Source organism: Pezoporus occidentalis, unplaced genomic scaffold (genome assembly GCF_034315485.1).
Source record: "Pezoporus occidentalis ecotype Australia unplaced genomic scaffold, CSIRO_AGI_Poc_V1 ctg2, whole genome shotgun sequence".
Taxonomy (NCBI): domain Eukaryota; kingdom Metazoa; phylum Chordata; class Aves; order Psittaciformes; family Psittacidae; genus Pezoporus; species Pezoporus occidentalis.
The window spans coordinates 20,856,551-20,866,352 of record NW_026913855.1 but is presented as its reverse complement, the minus strand read 5'-3'; the positions used below and the strand labels follow the sequence as shown (position 1 = coordinate 20,866,352).

The 9,802-nt window shown below is 37.6% G+C and overlaps 1 long non-coding RNA gene across 1 annotated transcript in view; it reads right to left on the bottom strand.

Annotated features, from left to right (window-relative positions):
- Positions 1–2,459: 2,459 nt before the first annotated feature.
- LOC134163341 (uncharacterized) overlaps positions 2,460–9,802 on the bottom strand; it is a 110,076-nt gene continuing 102,733 nt past the window's right edge. Inside the window, exons 2-3 of the long non-coding RNA XR_009964705.1 lie at positions 4,839–5,373; positions 2,460–4,144 (exon numbers count right to left, since the gene is read on the bottom strand). This is a non-coding gene — a long non-coding RNA (uncharacterized LOC134163341). The remainder of the gene's footprint in view (positions 4,145–4,838; positions 5,374–9,802) is intronic.

Here is a 9,802-nt window from a genome sequence, read left to right as displayed (position 1 = left end):
GGATTACCTGGCCCAACCTCTCTAGGCAAAGCATGACCTAGACAAGATGTCCCAGGGCCCTGTCCATCTGAATGTTAACAGTGTCCAATGTTGGGGAATTCACCACTTCCCTGAGAGATTATTCCAGTAACTGATTTTTCTCATTGTGAAACATTTTCTTTTTGTGTCCAGTCATAATCTCCCCAGGAGTAACTTGTGCCCATCACCTCTCATCTGTTCCATGTGAAATTTTTAGATCTGATAGCATGCACAGGAACAGAATGGAATACAGAATATTTTCAATTTTTTTGTTATATAAACCAAATATACACATGAAAGTACCAGCAGCCAGTTTCAGCTTTGTTATATTACATCCATTCAAATCATGGCTTACCTAAACTTAGAAGTTTGAACTTTGTATTTCTTCTGCAACCATACTAAAGATAAGATCTAAAGACATTTAAAGAAATTATACTTGATTGCACACCTCCAAGACTATGATTATTAGTAGCAATATTCGTATTATTAGCATTATTATATTTTCATATATCTTCCAGAAAATAAGATAGATCAAATATTTGTATAGTGCAACAAAAATGCTCAATTAGTGAATGAGGTACATCATAACACATGCCTGTTCAATATATTTCATACCTTGTTAAGTAAACCCCACTATCTTTCTTGACAGGATATGTACAAGACTAGGGTAGTATGACTGTGAACTCCTGGAATGCAAACCCAGCATGGGCTGAGCTAGTCCATGTGTTTTCACAAGGCACTGAGCTTTGCTCAGCAGAGTAAACAGGCAACCACGGTGGATTAGAAATACCAAGTCTATTCCCATTTCAAGGACTACAGGAATAAAAGACAATGTTTGAAATTCAGAATCCACCTGGAAAGAAGCAATTCCACCAGATCACATTTTTTTCATGCTTCAAAGTCAGTTATGTAGTCCCTGATTTTCAGAACACTTAAATCCAAACCCCAACAATGAGTTAACACTATTCTAAACCAAACAGAAATCAAAGTAGTAGCAATGGGTAAAGTAAGCAGCAGGCACTCTGTTACTAAGTCCTTACAATACAGGGAAGGAAGTTAGCAAAGATACTCTCTAGTAACTACAGGAAGGTGAAAAATATACTCAATGCAGGTAATACTTTGGAATGTGGCTTTAGTTTAACAAGTATGACAAAAATATGACTAAATTTGACCAAGTTTCAAGGCAAACAGAAAAAGGCACATTCAGACACAGTGTAGCAGACTTTAAAGGTCATAGGATGTATAACACTGATAAAAAACAATGCTTTAATCAATTTTGTTCCTTGAAACTGCAAGATTATTTTAAGAAACTCACATCTAAACATTTAAAAGGAGAATACCTTGTCTCTTATATAAAGAATGAGTTTATAAATTCTAGTAAAATATGTGGAATTTAAAATATATAATGCCAGTACACATTGCAACAATTAGCAATTCTTCTTACTATGGCCAAGCCACTAAAACACACACACACACACACACACACACACAGGTCTGAAAACCACAACCCCTGTCCCTAAAAGCCGGAACCTGTTTGTTTCCTTAATGTAATGATTTACATATCAACTTTTCAGAGATAACAACGTTGATTCTGGATGACATGCATATGTTTATTTCTGTCAAAGACTGGAACAGGATTATTTAAGTTTTTTTTAGCACATTTTGCATCACTGGATCAATTGTAGCAGCAAGGTGAGAAAGTAAGGTGATGAAGAAAAATTAGACCAGTGACTTGTGTAACAAGTTAAAAAGGCATCAAGTATTTTAACAACAAATTTTCACTCAAAGGAAAACAAACTGTGATCGAGTATGTACCTCTTCTAACAGTTTTTTATCATATGACTTAAAATACTTGTTCTATTGGTAAGAGCTTCCGTATCATAAAGGAAGAGGAAAAATATCAGGTAGCATAGCTAATATTCATCCTGTGCAAAACCTGTGTTCGTTTTGTACCTTTCCCTCTCAGTTGGCAAGAATGTATTCCAATACTACGAAGGGGAAAAACATTTTTTTCATTTTTTTTTTAATAATTATTGACTGAAAGATAAATATTACGCTCTGTGTTTCCTCAGAACTTACGTAGCCTGCAGCATGCCACAGAATGGTGTGAATTAAAAATCTAATAAAGCGTTAGGGACTAGTCAAACCCTATTACAATCTCCTTTCTTTCACCTCTTTGAAGCCTCCTCCCTTGAATCAAATCCAAACGTGACATGGTCAGCATGCCTTCCTCAGAACAGGAAATAAATCTTCTGTCTAAAAAGAACCTCAAGTTCCATTGTCTTCTCCAACTCAGTAGAATTACATCCTAAGGCAATAATTTACAATGAAACGTTCTCTAATGCCTGTAAGTATATGAACTGCCTTCCTCAGAATTGGATGCTACAAGGTGATTGTTTTAAGTCTCACCAGTCATTGTTAGCTGGGGGGGAGGGAAGGCATATTACCATTAAATTCATATTGCAGGAGCCCAAGAAAAAGGTCACACACAGAAGTCGTCCAAATCTTCATTCATAGTTTGCCCCCATTCTTCAGAAAGTTGTTATCTCCCCATCAGCTTATCTCATCTTCCTTCCCACTGTTTCTTGGCTGCTTTGTTACAGACATCTGAGGATCCATTTTTCCACATGTTGCAGTGTGACCACCACTTTCCATGCAACTCCTGTATTAGTTTATTGCTTTGTTTTGTGCTGAAGAACACAAGGGCTACATTGGTTATTGCCAGAGCCCTCAGAATTTCAGTGCCAGCCCCATACAGTTAGTTGCAGAAGTGTTCAGGACTAGTGCTATGAGGAACAAGTTGATTTCTTTGCACTGGTTGGGCTGTCATTCCCATCCCACCTCTAGAAATTAACCTGCTACCCATCTACCTAAAAGAACCCCAACGGAACAAAAAATACTTCAAATAAAGCCCACACCTGGACCATCGTTCAGAAAATATTATTTACCTATATACCAGGTTTAAACTGGAGGACACCTCTTATCCTGGTTAAAAACTTATGTGTTTTACAGTCAGATGAGACATCACATGTGCACTGCTGAAAATAGCTGCCACACCATGGTTTTGTTTTGTTACCATGACAGCAATTACCAATACTTTGAAGAGAATGACTGCTCACTGACACAACAAAAGGACAATGGGAAGGTGTGTTTTCTTCAGCAGTCCAGGAAGTCTCATTGTGTGCCCAAATGCAATTATTTCCTATTATGTTTAGGCAAAGTTATTCTTCATCAGAAACAGAACAGCAACTAAGCTGGTCAAAAAAATCTCATTCAGAAAGCAAAAATGCAGAGGTACAGCAGTTTTAGGACTTTGCCTAAAAAGGGCAAAAATTTAAAGAAGGAAAACATAATTTTCAATATTTCTGATATTTAAATCCTTCTGTCAGCTAGAACATAAAAACACATTGTGAAATAGGTAACAAATGCCTGTTTTGGCTGCATTTCCTTTTATACTTTTATTAGTGTTAGAATCAAGCTTTCTTACTATAGTCTACAGCTTTGGTGTGTAAAAAAAAGTATTTTTAAAATGCCATAAAAATCAGGCTTCACAACAGTTAGTAGGATTCTTCGTCTTCCTAGCTCAGACCTATCTCCTCCTCCATACACAGAGCGAAATGGGAAGACTTCTGAATGGACAACCTTATGTGCCATCTCTTTCAAGAATTCCTGAGCAAGAAATGCAGCATGCTACTGGGTTTACAGGTCTCAGTCTTCCTTTCCTAGATCTCTCCTGCACTGTGAATGCAACTGTATTTGCACTAACATGCTTCACACCCAAGTTATTCACATCCATCGTAATTGTGGATTTGTCTGACATTTTCAGTACAAACCAGACATTAATATATAATGAATTCAGCTTCTTTCACTAGAACTTATAAAGCATAGCCTACTTGATACATGGTGTTGTAACTATGGCTCTTCTCAACATAAAGACTAATCAAATGGTTGTGGGACATAACATTTTTAAAGCACATGTCCTCAATTGATAATACAGGGGATGCACATGGTTGAAAATACAGGACTGCAGGCACATCAGAATTTCAGCAAGGCTGTTAATTACTCAGATATAAAGACATTGTATTCATCAGCATCCTGCTTTTCTTCCAGTGTATGTTAAACTTTTCTTTTTTCAAAAAAGAAAGGACACAATTAATGGACTGTTTTATTACACACATTGCAAACAGGCACAAGACCTGCAGCTGTGCTGACTAGTCAACCTCTGTTTCAACAAGAATTACGGTGCTGTCATAGGAGTGCTCCATTGACACCCTAGCATTTCCTAGCAACTATCTATGTTTTGAACATTAAAAAGTGGATGAAATACCGCCGCCTATCAGTGTTTTCTTTCTCATTATGCTGTTTAACCTTTCTTCCTCTTCCATGTACAAGAGTCTCATTTGAACATAATGCAGAACTTCAGGCCATGCTCTGTCATGTACCGAATTACCAAAGAACGAGCAATCAGATTACAAGGTGGTTCATGTTATCCAAGTTGACACTTCTAAAAAATAAAATTAGTGTTAGTTCATAAATCCACTACAGATTCACTGATGTTTAATCCTGTAATGGACAGAGTGCCTCATAAGCAAATAGAGAGCTGGTCATTCTGCTTTTCATAGGGCTGCTTCCAGGGTTGTTTTTTTTCCCTGCAAATATAGTCTCCAGTCTTTTCAAATTTGTTGTGAGCCAAAGTATAAAGAGTATCATACATTACTGCTGAAAAGCAGCACTGTATACATTCCAATCACATAATAGCAACCCAGAACAACCTGTTTATAGTATTACACTAGGACACCTGGATCTCCGTGAGTAGACACCTGGACCTATGTCGTGGTTTAACCCCAGCTGCCACTCACTCACTCCCTCAGCAGGACAGGGAGAACTGGGGAAAAAAAGGAAAATCCATGAGCTGAGGTGAGAACAGTTTAATAATTAAAGTACAGTATAATACTACTAATAATAATGAAAAGGGAAATAACAAAGAGAGAGATAGAAAACTAAAAGGGGGGGGGAGAACCCAATTTTAATAAAATAAAACTATAGCAGTGATGCACAACTCAGTTGTTCACTGATACCCAGCCTGACCCAAGCAGCCATCAGTCCTTCCCAATAATTGTCCCCCGTTTCTATACTGGGCATGATGTGCTGTGGGTATGGAATACCCCTTTGGCTACTTTGGGTCAGGTATCCTGGCTCTGCTTCCTCCTTGTGCCGCGCCCCCCCCCCCACTGCCAGAGCATGGGAGACTGAAAAGTCCTTGATCAGAGTTAAGTGCTACTTAGCAACAACTAAAACATCGGTGTGTTATCAGCATTGTTCTCAGACTGAAGCCAAAACACAGCACTGCACCAGCTTCTAGGAAGAAAATTAACCCAGCCAAACCAGGACAATCATGATGAGTAGTCATGGAGATGCATGCAGGTTTGGTTTATGTATTAGTTTCCTTTATCAGATATGTGGAGGAAGAACATCACTCTGCCCTGGTTTCTTGCAGATTCTTGGTGAGCAAGACAACATCTCACCTGAAGTCAAGTAATGGCACAACAGCTGTTTAGAGTTCATTTCTTTCCTGCGCTACTAGCTGGGCTACAGTTAGTGAAAGCGTGCACAGTGAAAAACACTTTTTAAATTCATGTAGAGATGCTTTCTTCCTAGCATATTATTTTTCTAATACCAGAAATACTCATTTAAAAAAAAAAAATAAATAAATCAGCCTCTTTTACTTATTCAAAGACTGACATTTCTCTGTAAGAGGGTACTTTCTGTGATTAAGAGATGTAGACTTTTTTAATCAGTCTAGGAAAAATACTTCAACTGAAATGCATTGTCTCTTGGCCTCCAAACAGCTGTGGCTCTTCTCCCTCTCTTGCCTCATGCCCCTTTTCTTCCAGCCACCACCTATTTAAAGTATCATTCAAAACATTAGTAACTAATGTACACACACAGTTATGTACACACGTATCCTCCTGCAAGATGGGACCAACATAAACCCAACTAATCTACATAAAACTAGTTCTACAACATTCAAGTGTGGGCTTAAGCTCACTAGGAATAAATGCCACCCCTCTGGAGGTGCCCCAGCCCTCACTCATAGCATAATTAGTGAGGCAGGTGAGAGGTTTTTTCCTCCTGTCCTCTATTTGGACACCTATCAGTTAGCATTTATAATAAAACATATATCAAGCAGGATGATAGAAGGTTAGGAGAAAAACAAAAAAACAAACCAGAACAGAAACCCCAGCATATTTCCATCCATGTGGCAGTAATGGTACAGACTCCAAATCCTTCAGTAGCCAGGTAAATAAAAAGCAGCAAAGCAACAAACTCAAAAAGGAGGGGCATGCTAAAGACCAACAATTCACTCTGGAATGTAGGGTGGAGAAAACAGATTATTTCTGCTGGTCAGCTGTTCAGGTCTTGTCTGCACAGAAAAACATGCCTTAAAAAAAAACCAACAAAGTGTGCGCTTTTAATGTGCTTTTTTCTTTATTCCTAACATTTTCATGTACATTCTGTACCTATACTTATGCTTCTCAAAACAGACAGTGGAGGAAAGTTGATCCATGCTGAATCACTGTTTACATAGATGTTTGCAGATGTGTGCAATGCATTCTCAACATTCCTTTTGCTGCCACTGAAGATGGCTGTGCTAAAGCATTATGTTGATGATAGCTGTCAAACAAAAAGAAATCACAGTTATGTAAACAAATATCCATTTTCACTGACATATTCCTATCTCATGGAAGAACAGAACAAAGCTGATTTTTTTTTTTACCATTACTCACATCCTTGCTTCAGTACAATTTTTGATATAGCAGTTATTAGAAGACAAAATAAATTGCAAATCAATCTTCAGTGTTGCCTTAAAATCATTTGGTGCATTTAGAACAAATGCACTCAATTTTCTCAATTTGTTATAGAAACTCTGGTTGGGTTTTAAAAAACATCCTGAGAAACACATCTATCTCTCAATAGCAGCATCAGAAACATTAATTCAAACTGATGGTAACTCACATAAAGTAAGTTGATGTATGGTGCCACCTAGCTAGATGATTATATGCTTGCCATGTATTACAGATTTAAATGTGTTGCCACAAAAGTACAGTTCTCTTCCAAATTATCTAAACATGAAATGTCTACCAGATAAACTTCAAACTCCGTCCACTTCTAGTCTGTGCAGGATTACAGTTAAACAGAGGTAGGTATATGTTAAATAAAATCACAGACTACATAATGATTTCTCAAAATCTTAATGATTGCAAAGAATCATAAGCTTAGAGGTCAGTAATGATTATTTCTAAGCTTTACAATGTATTTTAATATGAACTTACAACCTGCATAGACAAGAGCGAATGAGACATGGCTTAGGATTTTTTTTTCTGCTTCAAGCAAGTAGCAACAGGACTGGTATAATTGCTTCTTAAAGCTTTTCCAGGGTCAGACTGACAGGCCACTATCTCCCGGGATCCTCATTCCAGCTATTCTTGTAGATGATCACTGTATTTGCTAATCTCCAGTCAACTGGGATCTCCCCAGTTAGCCATGGCTCCTGCTAAGTGATGGAAAGTGGCTTAGACAGGACTTCTCTCAGCTCCCTCACTACCTCTGAGTGGATCCCATAGACTTGTATGTGTCTAAGTTCCTAACATATTGAGCTACCCCACTGTCCCTCTTTCCTCACTTATCCCTTCTGAAGAGTTTCTACCCATCCATTGCAGCATTCCAGTTCTGTGAATCAACCCACCATCTTTCTGCGATGTCATAGTGTTCCTGCTGCACGATGGCTTCCAGCCACTGCTGTTTGTTGCCTATGCTGTGGGCTTTGGTGTAGATGCACTTCAGTTGGGCTATTGATCCTGACACCTTTTTTAGGGGAGAAGCCCTCATTCCTGTGTGACTGTTCTCAGGCACTACTGTGGTTTACAACACGTCAATAACCCTTGTGTCTTTGCTGCCCGTGGATCTCTGTCCTGCATCAGCACTGAAATAGCAGGCATAATTTACTGTGTGCAAGGAATTGTTGCTTTTTCCATGAAGGACAAAAAAAAGATAATTTGCTATTTAACTTTACTTTTAAGAAATGTGAAAATATTCTCACATTGTGAGGAGGGTGAGAAATAGCATGTAGAATAAAGGTTTAGAAGGCCATGTGAAACCCCTCTGCATTTCTGACGTTGGTGAATTTGTATTCATTAAGATTCGCTCTTAACTCCTTCCTGTCAGATAGTTGCACACATTGATAAGATTACTCCTGAGCCTCCTCCAGGCTGAAGAGTCCCAGCTCTCTCAGCCTCTCCTCTATAAGAGATGCTCCCACTTCCCTCATTATCCTTGACGTCCTGTGCTAGAATTGCTCCAGTAACGGCATATCTCACCCATACTGGAGAGCCCAGAACTGGACAGTGCATTACTGTTTCTTGTAATCACAAAAAATACTGAAATATAACAACAGAATATATATATATATAGCACCCTTTGAACATACAACTGGATTTTTTATTTTTTTTTCCTGTTTAGCTACTATGAATACACTTTTGCAATAAATGTGATATACAAGGAGTAAGAATTTTCTTCAGGACATTTTCTGATAGAAAGGTGAAACTCTTCTTTCTTATTTTGTATGAAAACTGTTAAAAACAAAGAAGTAACCCTTAACTAAAATATATTCAGTTATCCAGAGGCTGAAGAGGCAGAGGACATTTACACAGTATGACAGTGAATTTACAATCTCTTTCAGAAGAAACAACCAGGTTTATTTTACTTACTCAAAATATTTTCTGCAGGGGTTACTGCAAATCCAGAATTAATTTTAAAATACAAAACACAAAGATGTGATCAAAATAATCTGCTTGTAAAACAGTCTTCTTGGTTTCAAAAGATACTAATTGTTGATTTCATGTGCCCATTGATTCATGTCTTGTAAATCAACCCAGCCCTTTAAAGCTGGTACAGGCTACTTCTGCTAGTGATGTAATAGTGATTGCTATACTGTTTACCTGCAATTGGTAGCCATGAATACACAGTTACTGCAGCTTAAGCCTGCAGCAAAGTGACCCTCTTGAAACAATACGGAATCATAGGTGCAAACAGATCTTGGTGATGTGTACAGTACAGTACTGCAGTAGCATAATGGTGAAGGTTTGGCATTTCTTTCGGATGGATGTGGTGTCCGAATAGTAAATGCAATGTAAATGTTAAACCTGACCTCCATTTCTACACAAAGTAGTATAGTAGTAGAATTCCAGTAGAATTTACATTTAATTTGACTCTCCAAAAAAATCCCAGAATTGTTTTATATAAAATCTTTGGTCCAAGTTTAACAAAAAAAAAATAAATAAATCCTTCCCCACAGAATTACACATGTGCACTGTGGAATATGTTTTCTATACACTCAAAAGTAATTATTCGTAAATACTTCATGTGATGAGTATCTTGGCTCTCCTATGATCTCTGGCAGATCTGCCCATTTGTGTTGTGTGATCCCAACTTTTCTAGACCAAAATATGCCAGTATTCTATATGTAAATAAAATAAGTAAAAAAAAAAAAATTAAAAATATCAAAGTGCTTGCAGCCCTATGATTAAAAATACACTCCAACATTTAAACCTGTAACGGATAAATAGCATAATCTTATACATGCAAACTTTATACATGACCAAAACTTTTCACCTCAGGATGAACTGCAAACCCAAGATACTTTCATCAAAGAAGGCTGGCATAGGTAAGATACTTACCTGATTTATCAAAGTGTCTTATCAAAATCTGTGTTTCTGCTCATTAT